The sequence below is a fragment of the Rhinoraja longicauda genome, chromosome 26, assembly GCF_053455715.1.
Source record: "Rhinoraja longicauda isolate Sanriku21f chromosome 26, sRhiLon1.1, whole genome shotgun sequence".
Taxonomy (NCBI): domain Eukaryota; kingdom Metazoa; phylum Chordata; class Chondrichthyes; order Rajiformes; family Arhynchobatidae; genus Rhinoraja; species Rhinoraja longicauda.
The window spans coordinates 19,883,034-19,900,412 of record NC_135978.1 but is presented as its reverse complement, the minus strand read 5'-3'; the positions used below and the strand labels follow the sequence as shown (position 1 = coordinate 19,900,412).

At 46.3% G+C, this 17,379-nt stretch overlaps 1 protein-coding gene across 3 annotated transcripts in view; it reads left to right on the top strand.

Moving 5' to 3' along the window:
• Positions 1-17,379, top strand: part of camkk1a (calcium/calmodulin-dependent protein kinase kinase 1, alpha a) — a 141,875-nt gene that overhangs the window by 11,186 nt on the left and 113,310 nt on the right. Inside the window, exon 1 of one of the 3 annotated variants that reach the window (XM_078422031.1) lies at positions 6,210-6,324. The exons of the other annotated variants lie outside the window; for them this stretch is intronic. The gene's annotated coding sequence lies outside the window, so the exon portion shown is untranslated. Of the gene's footprint in view, positions 1-6,209; positions 6,325-17,379 lie in introns of those variants that run through there. 3 annotated transcript variants of the gene reach the window in all.

The following is a 17,379-nucleotide window of genomic DNA, read 5'->3' as shown; positions in this document are numbered from 1 at the left end:
GGATTCTAACATTTTCTCAAAGATGGGTGTCAGGCTATTCGGTGTTTAATTCCCTGCTTTTTTTGCCTCCTTCTGTTCCCGAATAGTGCCACTATATTTGCCAGTTTCCAATCCTCTGGGACCTCTCCAGAATGAAACCCCTGCATGTGCCATTGATGTACCCATGACCTTTAAGATGCCAAGTTGCAAATGATCAAATGCGCAATCAAATGCACTTTCAGTTTGTCAGCATGTTTGTAAGTGTCTGGGTAGATATTTCACATTACCTTGGCTCCTTGGACAGCCCTCCCAAGCCCGTGATCTCTGCCACTGACAAGGTTGACAGCAGCAGGTAGCAAGTACCCCTCCAACTCGTGCATCAACCAGACGAGGAGATATATCACCAGTCCTCCATCACTGCCAAACCCTTGCTGTAAGACTACCATCACCAGAAGGACTGCACCAAGGACTGGTCACTCCCTCTTCTGCCCCATCGGGCAAAAGGTATAGAAGTGTGAAAATGCACACCTCCAGATTCAGGGACAGTTTTGTCCCAGCTGTTATCAGGCACGGTAGCGCAGCGGTAGAGTTGCTGCTTTACAGCGAATGCAGCGCCGGAGACTCAGGTTCGATCCTGACTACGGGTGCTGCACTGTAAGGAGTTTGTACGTTCTCCTCGTGACCTGCGTGGGTTTTCTCCGAGATCTTCGGTTTCCTCCCACACTCCAAAGACGTACAGGTATGTAGGTTAATTGGCTGGGTAAATATAAAAATTGACCCTAGTGGGTGTAGGATAGTGTTAATGTACGGGGATCGCTGGGCGGCACGGACTTGGAGGGCCGAAAAGGCCTGTTTCCGGCTGTATATATATATATATGATATATGATCCCACCAACAACTAGAGAGCAGACTCATGAACTACTATCTACATCATTGGAGACCCTCGGACTATCTTTGATTAGACTTTACTGGCTTTATCTTGCACTAAACATTATTCACGTTATTCCCTTTATCATGTATCTGTACACTGTGGATGGTTCGATTGTAATCATGTATTGTCTTTCGGCTGACCGGTTATCAAGCAATAAAAGCTTTTCACTGCACTTTGGTACATGTGACAATAAACGAAACAAAACTCAAATGCAACTCGACCAATTCAAGGAGGAGGACCATCACCATCTTCTCAAGGCAATTAGGGATAGGCAGTAAATGCTGGTCTCCTCAGTGGAATGCAGATCCCAAAAATGGAATGAAAAGCAGCCAACTTGTTCTCAACGATATCTCAGCCTCTCTGAACATCTGACAAGAGCTCACAAAGCTCACGTCACACAACAACTGAGCTATAAAGAGCAGGTCATTCAAACACTCAGATCTTATCTTTCCCTTTTAATTTGCAATCTAAAGTTGTCCACAATGATGACCAGACTGACGAAGGGGGAGGAGCAGCTGGAAAGGCTGTTTGCCTGTGATACTTTGTCGACACAGGCCACCACTCCTTTCTAGTTCAGTTTAGAGATACAGCGCGAAAACAGGCCCTTCGGCTCACCGAGTCCCTACCGACCAGCGATCCCCGTAGACTAACACTATCCTACGCACACCAGGGACAATTTACATTTTAACCAAGCCAATTAACTCACAAACCTGTACGTCTTCGGAGAGTGGGAGGAAACCAGAGCATCCGGGGAAAATTCTCGCAGGTCACGGGGAGAACGCACAAACTCTGTACAGACAGCACCCGTGGGTAGGATCAAACCCAGAACTCTGGCGCTGTAGGGCGGCAACTCTGCCGCTGTGCCACTCATTCTCCTGTTGGAGCTGAGGATGTTACGGCTCAGCTAGTGCCCACAGGGCAAGTCGTATACCTTCCCTCTTTGTTAGACTTTATAAATCAGCCACAGTGGAGCTCGACAATGTGTCAGCAAAATCATACCAATGTCTCTTGAGATGAAGCGAGCTTCATGACTTGCGATGTGTTGTACACCTTGGTGTACCGTGATTAAAATGCAGTGGTCACTGGAGACAACTTTTTGATCCAATTTCTGTTGTTAATTAATTGAAATGAGCCATGCAAGCTGACAGGAAATGATTCCCGTCTCAGGGCGAAATGCATGATCCAGTTTCCCAACGCACGCAAACACTTAAGAAAAGGGTTTTCTTTTGGTATATTTGTACAATTTACACCTCAAGAAATAGATGCAAAATGGTCAATGTTGCGGAACTCTGATGCCACATTGTATCGCTGGCAAGGCTTTCTTTTGTTTCGACCGTCCTCGATGCAGTGAAATGGTGGCAGTGAATTTGAACTTCTTCTTGAACTTTGATGGGCCTTGTGAATGTGTTGCCAGTGTTGGATGGCAATCCCAGATTATTGGCCCCGCGGTGATGACAGAATAGTGATGGTGTGAGACAGGGAGGGCAGCCTGGAGCCAGTGGACCATCAGTTGCTTTTGGTCTTCTGGGTGGTAGAGTGGTTTGATTAGGAGATGCGCCGTATCTGCCGTGTTTGTCGTGACCGGCACCAAGTCTCATCCCCTTGGTCCATACACTTGATGATTCAATGATCCAGGTTAATTGCTTGAGTTAAGAATTCCTACCCTTCTTTCCAAATCCAACTTCCCTATTTCTGTATTTCTGTAGTCTCCTCTACCTTCAAATTCCACTGTGATGCCTGCACCAATTTGCTTCTGAACCTCCCTCCTCCCTGCATTTAATCACCGCATCACTGGTATCTGCGACTTCACATCGTCTTCTCTCTGCGACTTGATATCTACAACTTCATTTATATCTTCATTGGTGTCCACTTGTATCTTCATTGGTATCTGCATCCTGAGATAGTTTTCTCTATTATGACTCGAGTTCACAAGTTGTCGGAGTAGAATGAAGCCATTCGGCCCGTCGAGTCTACTCCACCATTCAATCGGGGCTGAGCTCTGCCTCCTAGTTCCATTTTCCTGCCTTCTCCCCAAAACTCTTGACACCTGTTCTAATCAAGAATTTGTCTATCTCTGCCTTAAAAAAATATCCACTTGGCCTCCACAACCCTCTGTGGCAATGAGTTCCACTGATTAACTACCCTCTAACTCAAATTCCTCCTCACCTCCTCTCTAAAAGAGTGCCTTTTAATGCTGAGGCTATGATCTCTGGTCCTAGACTCTCCCACCAGTGGAAACATCCTTTCCACATCCACTCTATCTATGCCTTTCATTATTTTGTAAGTTTCAATGAGGTCCCCCCTCAACCTTCTAAATTCCAATGAGTACTGGCCCCAATGCTCTACTCATTGGTATCTGAGACTTCATTGGTAACTTCATTGGTTTCATTGGTATTTGCGACTTCAGATAGTTTCCTCTACAGAACATAACAGCACAGGAATGGGCCCTTTGGCCCACAATGTCGGTGTTGAACATGATGCCTTGAGAAACTGACCTCGCCTGTCTGTACATGATCCATATCTCTCTATTCCCTGCATTTCCATGTGCCTATCAAAAAGCCTCTTAAATGCCACTATCGTATCTGCCTCTGCCACCATCTGCAATGCTTTCCAGCCCCGCACCACTCTCTGTGGAAAACAAAACATCCCCCTCGCCATTAACATCTCCATTAAGCATTTCCCTTCTCACATTGTAGCCATGCCCTCTAGTGCTGGACATTTCCACCCAGTGAGAACGGTTCTGTGGTCAGATTGCACCCTGGGATATCTGCACCGTTGATTCTGGACCTCGCCCCTCCCTGCATTTAATCACTGCATCTGCGACTTCAGCCTCCAAGGCACCTGTGCCCTGGAATCCACATTAGGGGCAATTTACAGAGGCCAATTAACCTACAAAACCCACATGTCTTTGGGACGGGGGAGGAAACCGGAGCTTCCGGAGGAAGCCCATGCGGAAGTCCGCAGGGAGAACGTGCAGACTCCACACAGACAGCACCCGAGGTCAGAATCGAACCTGGGTCTCTGGCGCTATGAGGCAGCAGCTCTACCAGCTGCATCACAGTGATGCCTGAGGCATGTTTCAGTGTAGATTATATGGAGCGAATTTACTTGAACTATCACAGTGCAGTGCAGGGCCTGTGTCCTCTCGCATGTAAATACATCTTAAGGTATGAGCTTAGTGACCCCTACCCTTTGCTGCAGGTTGCATATGGCTGCTCACCAAAAGATCGGCCTGATATTCTCCAATTTGCCACATGCACCTCTCCCCAGCCACTGTTCCTCATCCCTGGTGACGTCCTAACCCGCCCAAATGACCATCCATCCACTCTTTGGGTCCAATGCCCAGCAGAATATTGAAAGGGTGGGCAGGGGATAGTCCCACCAGGGGGCATCACCAGTTCCAAACACCTTTTAAAACACTGAATAAATTTATGCTGTTATGCAGATTCTAATTTAATAGATTCACGCAAAAATTCCCAAATGCTGTACTGCAGCGCCCAAGTCATATAGAGTTATAATCATAGTCATACAGCGTGGAAACAGGCCTTTCGGCCCAACTTGCCCACACTGACCAACATGTCCCATCTACACTAGTCCCACCTGCCTGCATTTGGCCCATATCCCTCTAAACCAGTCCTATCCATGTACCTGTGCAAATGTTTCTTAAACATTGCGATACTACCTGCTTCAACCACCTCCCACAGCTCCTCATTTCACACACTCATCCCGCTCTTTAAAAAAATATATCCCTCAGGTTCGTATTAAATCTTTCCCCCCTAACCTTAAACCTATGTATTAAATCTTTCCCCCCTAACCTTAAACCTATGTCCTCTAGTTCTTAATTCCCCTACTCTGGGCCAGAGACTTTGTACATCGACCCAATCTTATTCCTCTCATGATTTTGTACAAGTGCTTTGTTTAACATATATAACATATAACAACTACAGCATGGAAACAGGCCTGTCCGGCCCTACCAGTCCACGCCGACCATTCTCCCTGACCTAGTCTCATCTACCTGCACTCAGACCATAACCTTCCAATCCCCTCCTATCCATATACCTATCCAATTTACTCTTAAATAATAAAATCGAGCCAGCCTCCACCACTTCCACCGGAAGCCCATTCCATACAGCCACAACCCTCTGAGTAAAGAAGTTCCCCCTCATGTTACCCCTAAACCTTTGTCCCTCAATTCTGAAGCTATGTCCCCTTGTTGGAATCTTCCCCACTCTCAAAGGGAAAAGCCTACCCACGTCAACTCTGTCCGTCCCTCTCAAAATTTTAAAAACCTCTACCAAGTCCCCCCTCAACCTTCTACGCTCTTTTTATTTCTTTATTAAAAGTCACAAATTGAAGGAGATACACCATTAACTACTTGAAATCAATGTAAATTATTGGGTCATTTCATTCACAAAATGCTGGAGTAACTCAGCAGGTCAGGCAGCATCTCGGGAGAGAAGGAATGGGTGACGTTTCGGGTCGAGACCCTTCTTCAGACTGATTAAATCGATTTGTACCAGCATCTGCAGTTATTTTCTTATACTTCTTAAATTATTGGGTCAATATCTTGCAATTCATAGCGAAACCTCGGGAGACCATTTTGTAGGATCCGACAAAGCAATTTTGAAGTGATTGTTAATATAGCGTTGGACAGAGAAAGAGACATACAAAGAGGCAGAGGGAGCGATAGAGTGACTGGGAGAGAAAGAGAGGGACAAGGAGAGACAGAGAAGGACAGGCAGTGAGAAAATTAGATAGACGGAGAGACAGATGAAAAGAGAGAGAGAGAGAGAGAGAGAGAGAGAGAGAGAGAGAGAGAGCGAGAGAGAGAGAACGAGAGAGAACGAGAGAGAGAACGAGAGAGAGAACGAGAGAGAGAGAGAACGAGAGAGAGAACGAGAGAGAGAACGAGAGAGAGAGAACGAGAGAGAGAACGAGAGAGAGAGAGAACGAACATATCTAAAAAGTAAAGACAGACCAAGGGAAAGAAACTAGGGAGAGGCAGAGACAACAAAGTGCAGATAGACAACGGAGATAGACACACTGAAAGCAAGAGTGGGGGAAGCCTGACACAGGGAACTGAAAGAGACTAGTTGAAAATGGGTGTGAGCGCAGGAGAAAATCGCAGGATACGCTGATCTGGCGTCGTCAGCACCCTGAGGAAATTTTTTCGCTGTAACGTCTAGGAGATGAAAGGTGGATCATTGCATGCAGCAGAAGGTTTATCACCTCTGGTGACTGACTGTAGGTGAGGCTGCAGAGCACGGAGCTCCCTCTGCATGTTTGGTTGGGTTTGCGATCCGTCTGTGCAGCTCTGCAGTTCCAGGAGGGAGGACATTAACCATGCGGTGGGTTGAGGAGAGTAAAAAAGCTCTCTGCAGTGGCGACAGTGAAAGCGTTGCCCAGGTAACAAGGTACATTTGCACTAGGAGTATTTTTCACAGTAGAGATAATTAATCGATGGTAAGGGAAATGATACCATGTTACAGGCCATGCGTTTGGCTTTAGCTGCTGTAACGGCCTCAACAAATGTGTCAAAACCTAGTTTTTATACATCATGGTGGCGCAGCGGTAGAGTTGCTGCCTTACAGCGCTTGCAGCGCCAGAGACCTGGGTTCGATCCCGACTACGGGTGCTGTCTGTACGGAGTTTGTACGTTCCCCCCGTGACTGTGTGGGTTTTCTTCGAGATCTTCGATTTCCTCCCACACTCCAAAGGCGTACAGGTTTGCAGGATAATTGGCTTGGTATAAGTGTAAATTGTCCCTTGTGTGTGTGTAGGGTAGTGTTAATGTGTGGGGAGTGCTGGTCGGTGTGGACTCGGTGGGCCGAAGGGCCTGTTTCTGCGCTGTATCTCTAAACTAAACTAAACAAGATTTATTGATTTATTAACATGGCAGAACATTTAATCCTATTCATATATAAAATACTGCTGGCAATATTTAGATCACGCAGCACCTCTCGGCAGTGAAATGGGTTAATGTTTCAAACTGATGACTTTTCATCCTAACTGGGAAGAATTAGATCAATGTACATATTGAGTCGAAAGCTCCTGCAACAGACTGAATGTTGTAATCATTGTCACATTGTTCTGAAGAAGGCACATCACGTGACTCTCCTGTGTAATTTGATCATAGAGTGTCTTCATCCCTAAACACCAGCTGTAATATGGGCACCTGAGCATGGAGAGGCTGTAATTTTGAACATGATATCAGCTGCTGGGGGAACTCAGTGACTCAGGCAGCTTCTGTGCAGGGAAATTGACGGACAATGTTTCTGGACAGGATTTTATTCACAAAATGCTGGAGTAACTCAGCAGGTCAGGCAGCATCTCGGGAGAGAAGGAATGGGTGACGTTTCGGGTCGAGACCCTTCTTCAGACTGATGTCAGGGGGGCGGGACAAAGGAAGGATATAGGTGGAGACAGGAAGATAGAGGGAGATCTGGGAATGAGGAGGGGACGGGAGGGACAGGATCCATCCTCAGACTGAAGGAAGGCCTCGCCCCGAAATGTCACCTGTCCATTTCTCTCCATGCAAGCTGCCTGAGCCGCTGAGTTCACTGTGATTCGGGTATGATTCTACGTCTTGCAGCTTGGCACGGTGGTGCAGCTGGGTGAGCTGCTGCTGCCTCACAGCATCAGAGACATGGGCTCAATCCTAGACGTTTGCATTTCTCCCTGTGACCGTGTGGGTTTCCTCCAGATGCTCCAGTGTGCTCCCATATTAGTTTGGTTTAGAGACACAGTGTGGAAACAATACTTTGGCCCACCGAGTCAGCACCCACCAGCGACCCCCGTAACATTAACACCACGCTGATGACACTTACATTTATACCAAGCCAATTAACCTACAAACCTGTACGTCTTTGGAGTGTGGGAGGAAACCGAAGATCTCGGAGAAAACCCACGCAGGTCATGCCGGCTCCCCAACACTCAATAGTGTCATAGAGCATGGAAGCAGGCCCTTTGGCCCAACTTGCCCACACCGCCCAACATGTCCCATCTACACTAGTCCCACCTGCCTGCATTTGGCCCATATCCCTCTAAACCTGTCCTATCCACGTACCTGTCTAAACGTTTCTTAAATGTTGCGATAGGCCCTGCCTCAACTACTGTACTTCCGCTGGCAGCTGGATCCGTACACCCACCACCCTTTGTGTGAAAAAGTTACCCCTCAGATTCCTATTCAAACTTTTCCCTTTCACCTTAAACCTATGTCCTCTGGTCCTCGATTCGCCTACTCTTGGCAAGGTATCTACCCGATCCATTCCTCTCATGATTTGATACACCTCTATAAGATCACCCCTCATCTTCCTGTGCTCCAGGGAATAGAGTCCCAGCCTACTCAACCTCTCCCTTTCGCTCAGACCCTGTAGTCCTGGCAACATCCTCGTAAATCTTCTCTGAACCCTGTATGCTGTAACTTGCCCACCAGTTTTCAAAAGCATCCTTGTGTGAAGAATGATGCAATTTGATGTGTGCAGATCATGTTGGAACTTAGCATAGGGTGGCCAAGTCACATCTCACTCGATGATGAATACTTTTCCATTTGCATTGGCAGAACTCTCTTGAAAATCGAGCCGCACAATAGAATTTACCCGCCTTGCAGTTTACCTCAATCACTCTTGACTCCATTATTTCATTTGTAGTACTTAAACCTAATCAGATGACAAAGAAGCATAAATTGTATAATAACTCTCATGATTTGATACACCTCTATAAGATCACCCCTCATCCTCCTGCGCTCCAAGGAATAGAGTCCCAGCCTACTCAACATCTCCGTCTAGCTCAGAACCTCTAGCTCTGGCAACATCCTCGTAAATCTTCTCTGTACCCTTTTCAGCTTGACAGCATCTTTTCCATTACATGGTGCCCAGAACTGATCACCATACTTTAACTGTGGCTTCACCGATGTCTTATGGAACTGCAACGTGTGACCTCCCAAAACATGACCTATTAAATTGGAGCTTCAGGTGCTGCTCAGGTGCCAGAGGGCGGGAGGCCCGGAACCTTGGACAACCTCGTCTCTGCAGGCAGCGAGGCCTTTCTAGGCCCCGGCAGCCAGTAGATCCCAGGGCAACAATGTAAAGGGGAGGCAGACTGGGAGAAGAAGCTGAGGAGGTAAATGAAGAGGGAATTTCGCACTTCCGCTGCGTAAACGCTTCCTAACCAAAGAACATCTTTTATTGGTTGCCTGTCTACTGGAGATAGCTTTGAGTGGTAGCTGCACCACCAGGAAGTGTGTGCTTGGCCAAGTTCCTTATTTTTGACCAAGCAACATGTGTTTGAGAATTGAGGAAGTAAACTGCTGTGGTGACATAAAATAAACGAATCAACTTGCATTCTGGAAGATCTTCATTTCTGTGGAGTGCGGCGTACTAAATGCCAAGCACTGGCAAACATTTCCCTCGCCTGAAACAGCCTGCATTCAGGTAGCACCTTCAACGCAGCAAACCGTGCAGGCGGAATCGTGAAAACTGACAACAAGGAGACGCTTAACGCAGGTAAAAATAGGGAGTATTTTAAAGGAGAATTTAAGGGTTTGAGAGGCATTTGAACGAGTAAAGACCACCTACCGCTTCAGGGAAGAACTAAAGACTCAGGGAGCTGAAACCATTGGCAGATTGATGTCCATGGGGCCACAGGTGGAGGAACAGCCACCATGGAGGTCTACAGGGCTGCAGCAGCTCACATAGTGGAAGCGGACGGAGCATGGAGAAGGATTTGGACGCTTTGATAATTTTTTAACATTTTAAAATTTGAACCATTGCTGGAGGATGGGTGGGAGGGTTCTGCTGTGGCAAATATGGGCATGGTGATTGAATGGGCCTGGTGTCCATTAGGATGTTGGCAGTAGAGTTGACCACATTCACGCGAGTGGTTTTAATTGCAGCCAAACCTGGAATTGTGAATTTGGACAAATGTGATGGATCATGGTTTTAATATGATGAAATAGTTTAATAAGAAAAATGTACGTTGCTGGAGATTGGTCAACCTGCACAGAGGCACATTGGACTTTGTCGTGCAGTGAATGAGTTGGTGTTTGGTTTGTGGGCCCACCATCAGGAAACTGCACAGTAGCTCATGCTCGAGGCCTGATGTAACATTGAATTTGTCTTTGTGCAGGGAAAGGCCTTACTGCTGCACTGAAGCCTCCTGGAGTGGTACCCTGAACCGGGGCTCATGAGGGGAAGTGTACGGGGGGGATCGCCAGTTGGCACGGACTCGGTGGGCCGAATGGCCTGTTTCTGTGCTGTATCTCTAAATTCTAAAGTCTAAAGTGATAACGGCAAATAGCTAATGTTGGTCAGGGGACAAATCGTGGGTGGGCACTGGCTATACTCCCCTACTTGGCTGGTGTTAGAAGTTCTCTCACTTGTGCCCGAGGAAGGCAGACTGGCTCTGAGTTTCACATTTAATCCATTTAATTTGATGGGCAGCTTCTCAGAGGGAGCAGAACTCTCACTTCTTTTCTTGAGGTCATGGCTTGAACCCATGACCTTTCAACTCCAAGCTTTCCCATGGAGCGTGACCTTTATTACACGGCAGGAGAGATGAACAGATAAACGTGTGGGGCAAGTGCTTCTTTAACATGTATGCAGGCCAGAAAGATCTCTCCTTTCCTCAAGAATGTTTTGCTTGCACCGATTAGAGAGGTGGTGTTTTAAAATGACAATTTATTTATTATCTCTGGAAGCAGCTTGACTGAAGAGGATTAGGTGTTAGTGAGAGGAGTTAATTTAGTGTGATGGATTAGCAAGCAAACGACTTGTTTTGATTGAGGAAAGGAGCAGAGTCACACCGATTCAGAACGTCTTGAACATGGATCTGTACGTCAGCTCAAGGTTGTATTCAGTGTGGAGTGGATTTGCAGTGAAGGTAAGGGTTGTTATGGGAAAGATGAAGAATTTTTTGGAATGTTTTGAGGATATAACTAGGAAAATTGACAGGGGAGAGCCGGTGGGTGTGGTGTACCTCGACTTTCAGAAAGCCTTCGACAAGGTCCCACATAGGAGATTAGTGTGCAAAATTAGAGCACATGGTATTGGGGGTAGGGTACTGACATGGATAGAAAATTGGTTGACAGACAGAAAGCAAAGAGTGGGACTAAATGGGTCCCTTTCAGAATGGCAGGCAGTGACCAGTGGGGTACCGCAAGGCTCGGTGCTGGGACCGCAGCTATTTACAATATACATTAATGACTTGGATGAAGGGATTAAAAGTACCATTAGCAAATTTGCAGATGATACAAAGCTGGGTGGTAGTGTGAGCTGTGAGGAAGATGCTATGAGGTTGCAAGGTGACTTGGACAGGTTGCAAGGTGACTTGGACAACGTGATCTGGGTGTCCTAGTGCATCAGTCACTGAAAGGAAGCATGCAGGTACAGCAGGCAGTGAAGAAAGCCAATGGAATGTTGGCCTTCATAACAAGAGGAGTTGAGTATAGGAGCAAAGAGGTCCTTCTGCAGTTATATAGGGCCCTAGTGAGACCGCACCTGGAGTACTGTGTGCAGTTTTGGTCTCCAAATTTGAGGAAGGATATTCTTGCTATTGAGGGCGTGCAGCGTAGGTTTACTAGGTTAATTCCCAGAATGGCGGGACTGTCATATGTTGAAAGACTGGAGCGGCTAGGCTTGTATACACTGGAATTTAGAAGGATGAGAGGGGATCTTATCGAAACATATAAGATTATTAAGGGGTTGGGCACGTTAGAGGCAGGAAACATGTTCCCAATGTTGGGGGAGTCCAGGACCAGGGGCCACAGTTTAAGAATAAGGGGTAGGCCATTTAGAATGGAGATGAGGAAAAACTTTTTCAGTCAGAGAGTTGTAAATCTGTGGAATTCACTGCCTCAGAAGGCAGTGGAGGCTAAATCTCTCTGAATGCATTCAAGAGAGAGTTAGATAGAGCTCTTAAGGTTAGCGGAGTCGGGGGGGGGGGGGGGGTTGGGGGGGTATGGGGAGAAGGCAGGAACGGGGTACTGATTGAGAATGATCAGCCATGATCACATTGAATGGTGGTGCTGGCTCAAAGGGCCGAATGGCCTCCTCCTGCACCTATTGTCTAAGATAATGGGGAAAGAAGAATGGTCGGTTCCTTTGATGATACGGTTAGAATTTCCACTGGGTTGTAGAGGCAAGGAACTGCAGATGCTGGTGTATAAATGAAGACGCAAAATGTCGGAGTAACAACGGGTCAGGCGACATCCCAGAAGAACATGGATAGGTGACGTTTCGGGTCGGGACCCTTCTTCAAGTTGGGTTGTGCTTGGTTTCTGGCGCACTTATTCACAAGTTCTTGATAAGTCTCCCAAATCAAGGCATCCTGTGCTGATTTACAGGTAACTAACCCACTCAAGAGTTGTGCCGTGCCTACTGTGATAATCCAGTGTCATTCTGGGTTTCTGCTCATTGTGCCAATTTATAGGCCTTCCAGGAGTCTCCTCAAATTACACTTCTGTCAATGGTATAAATAGATTAATAGCATCTTTTAACATTTTTAAGATGTTAAGAAAGCACACCAATGCTTTTACTTTCTCCGAAGGGTAACATATCTACAAAGGACTATTACCAATTTCTTTTGATGCACTGTAGAAAGCATCCTATCAGGAGGCATCTGAGTCTGGTTTGACAACTGCTCTGCCAAAGACCGCAAGGGATTTCAGAAAGTTGTGAATGCAGCCCAGTCCATCTCACAAGCTGGCCTCTCCCCATCAAATCCATCTATGCTCCATGTTGCCTCGGGAAAGCAGCCAACGTAATCCTGGACCCCCCCTCTTCACTCTCTCATCAGGCGGAAGGTATAAAAGCTTGAAAGAACATAACATCAGATTCAAGGTGTGCAGGAAGGAACTGCAGATGCTGGTTTCCACCAAAGGTGGACACAAAAATCTGCAGTCACTCAGCAGGTTAGGCAGCATCTCTGGACAAAAGGAATAGGTGAGACCCTCCTTCTGAAGAAGAGTCTCGACCCAAAATGTCACCTATTCCTTTTCTCCAGAGATTGCTGCCGGACCCGCTGAATTACTCCAGCTTTTTGTGCCTATCTTCCATCAGATTCAAGAACAGCTTCTTCCCCACTATTAACAGATAGTCGAACATACCTCGCAATTGTCAGAGATAAATTATTGATCTTCCAATCTACCTTACTGCACCCCTTGCATTTTCTTTTACCAGCACTTTCTTTCCTGCTATAAAACTAGACTGTTAATGTTCTCTTTGGCATTGCCTGATGTAGTCATGAATAGTATGATTTGCCTGGATAGGAAGCAACGCGAAAATGTTCACGTTATCTCGATTCACGTGACAATAATAAATCATCCACAGATCCTGCCTGACTGGCTGAATTCCTCCAGCATTTTGATTTTTGCTCAAAGATTCCAGCTGTCGAGGTCGGGCTCATGCATTCTGAAGTTTATATTGAGAATCTTTGAATCTTATGATAAATTTGTAAGTTCATAAGTTACAGCAGCAGAATTAGGCCATTCGGCCCATCAAGTCTGCTCTACCATTCAATCATGGCTTATCTATCTTCCCTGTTCTCAACCCTGTTCTCCTGCCTTCTCCCCATAACCCCTGACACCTGTACTAATCAAGAATCTGAAGAAGGGTCTCGACCCGAAACGTCACCCATTCCTTCTCTCCCGAGATGCTGCCTGACCTGCTGAGTTACTCCAGCATTTTGTGAATAAATCGATTTGTACCAGCATCTGCAGTTATTTTCTTATACTAATCAAGAATCTGTCAGTCTCCGCCTTAAAAATATCCATTGACGGCCTCCATCGTTGTCTGTAGTAATGAATTCCACAGATTCACCACCCTCTGACTGAAGAAATTCCTCCTCACCTCCTTTCTAAAGGTACGTCCTTTTATTCTAAGGCTATGACCTCTGGTCCTAGACTGTCCCTGGACATTATTGAGACGCACGCGATTCTGAGGGGAGATTGTTACACTGCGATCGGAGGGGAAACATGCCCCTGGATCGGGGAGGCAAGGTTTCAGAATATACATCACGTAAAAGTGAGGGTGATATTACTTTCTCAGAGGGTCGTGAATCTTTGGAATTCTCGACGGTAGAGCACTGTCTGGGAAGAATCATTGAGTACATTGAAAATGGAGGCAGACACACTACAGGAGAGTAAAAGGGCGAGGGGGGTGGGGGGTGGTAGAGAGTAGGCAAGTGGTGCTGAGACCAAGATCAGATCACCCATGATTCCTTGTGAATGGTGGATTAGGCATGAGACGCCAACTAGCCTACCCCTGCTCAAAATTATGTTCTTGGGCCCTTATTCTTTTGATGGTAGAGGTTAAAGGTTTGGGAGGTGCTGTTAGGATAACCTTGGCACATAAGTGCAAATGCATTAGGGTTGGGGTTAGTGGTGTAGATGTTGCCAACCTGAGTCAGTGGTGGACGGAATAAATGTCTCCTTTCGTGGATGGGGAGGGTGGGGGGGGGGGGGGGATCAGTTTGACAAGCTTCGTTGTCATGGAAAGAAAGAAAATGGATAGGTGATGTTTCAGGTCAGGGCCCTTCTTCAGTCTGAGAAGAGTCCCGACCCAAAACATCACCATCCTTGCACTCCAGAGATGCTGCCTGACCTGCTGAGTTGCTCCAGCATTTTGCGTCTTTCCTTGATAAACCAGCGTCTGCAGTTCCTTGTTTGTACTTCTGTTTCCTGAGCTCAGGTGCATCACAAGTCCACCGAGCTTCGGTTTAGAGGCAAGAGCACATACAATTTTTTTCATTTCAAAAATAAACTATTCATGAAAGATATATGTACAAGAAATACAAAACATGGCATGGTGTTCTTTACCTCCTTGGTGTCGTCCACTCTATACGTACATTGTGTCATCGGGTTGATACATTCTAGGTACAAAGCACCGATGTCACTCAAGATAGACACAAGAAGCTGGAGTAACTCAGGGAGACAGGCAGCATCTCTGGAGAGAAGGAATGGGTGACGTTTCGGGTCGAGACCCTTCTTCAGACTAGTTAGGGACGAGGGAAATGAGAGATACAGACGATGATGTAGAGAGATAAAGAACGATGAATGAACACTATGCAAAAAAGTAACGATGATAAAGGAAACAGGCTATTGTTAGCTGTTTGTTGGGAGAAAACGAGAAGCTGCTGCAACAGGTATTTATTCACAAAATGCTGGAGTAACTCGGCAGGTCAGGCAGTATGGGAGATATTACGATATTATTTTACACATTAGACATTGTTGTTTAAGGTTTGTAACTACTTAGGCATTAGGCGCCTCTCTGTAACTAATTAAGGCGCTCCCTCCTTACCCGTGAAACGTGTCTGTACTTAGGCATTAGGCGCCTCTCTGTAACTAATTAAGGCGCTCTAGACATTCCTTACCCTTGACACGTGTCTGTAACTGCTCAGGCGGATAATTAATGGTGGAGCGAGGAGGAGAAACATATGAGTTGGAATGATGGATGAACCAGAATAGAAGATAATGGTGGCAGATAAAGAAAGACATAGGCCTTGGGGTGATGAATGGATGTGAGGGATGGACTAGCAGGGAAATAAGGGAGGCGAAGTATGAAGGGATGTGAGCATTGAGATAAGGATAAATTACTGAATGGGATTTAATAGTGGCGGGACAGACGGGTGACTGCAAAGAAATGAATGACCGAAGAAAGGAGTGTGGGTATGAGGTGATGTAAAGAAGATAAGGTTTGGAATAATCCTATAAACATAGGCTGCCCGATGTACTAAGTGGGCAGTCAGATGGTTGACATCCTGATTGTTCCAGCCGTTGTTTGCAAATAAAGGCTTTTAACTTCTTGAAGAATTCTCCGTGTCATCTGCTTCATTTTGAACACCGGTAACCACGACAGCAGCATCTCAGGAGAGAAGGAATGGGTGACCCTTCTTCAGACTGATGTCAGGGGGGCGGGACAAAGGAAGGATATAGGTGGAGACAGGAAGATAGAGGGAGATCTGGGAAGGAGGAGGGGAAGGGAGGGACAGAGGAACTATCTAAAGTTGGAGAAGTCGATGTTCATACCACTGGGCTGCTCGATTTGTACCAGCATCTGCAGTTATTGTCTTATAATACCAGCTGCTGCAACAGTATTTGCTGAGTTACTCCAGCTTTTTGTGCCTATCCGGTTTAAACCAGCATCTGCAGTTCCTTCCTACACCAATGTCACTCACGTGGCCTCTTTATACAACATATGTTCAAGTGGACCCAGACCTCAGTGCTCCTTGGTGGTACACAGCCAGATAAGCCACAGCTGACACTTTACGTTCATTTAAAATGCAGCGTGAACTTTGGCTGTTGTTACCACCTCAAACTAACTGCTCATTCTAGTCGCAGTGTAAATACTGCAGGACTAAATACTGTTAGAGGGGGATGGGTAATTTCTGTTCTTGAAGAGCTGAATTTCAACTGCAAGGTTGTACCCAGACATAAATTGATTTCTGTAAGTCGATTAAATTTTTATTGCGATAGTTTGCCGGTGGGATGCATTACAGAGCATGCACAATTAATTATGCAGAGTGGTGCGGGCAAATTTGAGAGTGGTGGTTTTGTTTATCGAGACTGATTTTAAAGTTAATGCAATTATTATGGATTTAAATCCATATATTAACTTCATGAAGGAAGTGCTTCATATAAACAATATCGATCATTGATTCTCTTTCTTCAGCCGTCAAGCGCAGCATGGTGGCGCAGCGGTAGAGCTATTGCCTTACAGCGCCAGAGACCCGGGTTCGATCCTGACTACGGGTGCTGTCTGTACGGAGTTTGTACGTTCTCCCCATGACCTGCGTGGGTTTTCTCCGAGATCTTCGGTTTCCTCCCACACTCCAAAGACATACAGGTTTGTAGGTTAATCAGCTTGGTATAATTGTATAAACGTAAAATTGTCCCTAGTGTGTGTAGGATAATGTTAATAGACAATACACGATAGGTGCAGGAGGAGGCCATTCGGCCCTTCGAGCCAGCACCGCCATTCAATGTGATCATGGCTGATCATTCACAATCAGTACCCCGTTCCTGCCTTCTCCCCATACCCCCTGACTCCGCTATCATTAGGAGCTCTATCTAGCTCTATCTTGAAAGTATCCAAAGAATTGGCGTCCACTGCCTTCTGAGGCAGAGAATTCCACAGATTTACAACTCTGAGTGAAAAAGTTTTTCCTCATCTCCGTTCTAAATGGCCTACCCGTTATTCTTAAACTGTGGCCCCTGGTGCAGGGATCACTGGTCGGTGCGGACTCAGAGGGCCAAAGGGCATGTTTCCATGCTGTATCTCTAAACTAAACTAAAAAACAAAATTCTGGTTGGGCAAGTTGATTTTCCGCTGATCATGGAACAGGAGATGAGTGATGATGATCATAGCACCTTAGAATTCAAAAGGCGGCCTTTGCAACACCTTCCTTATCCCAGGGCCGTCTTAACGCATGGACCTGATGGGCACTTGCCCGGGGCCCCACGAGCATAGGGGCAC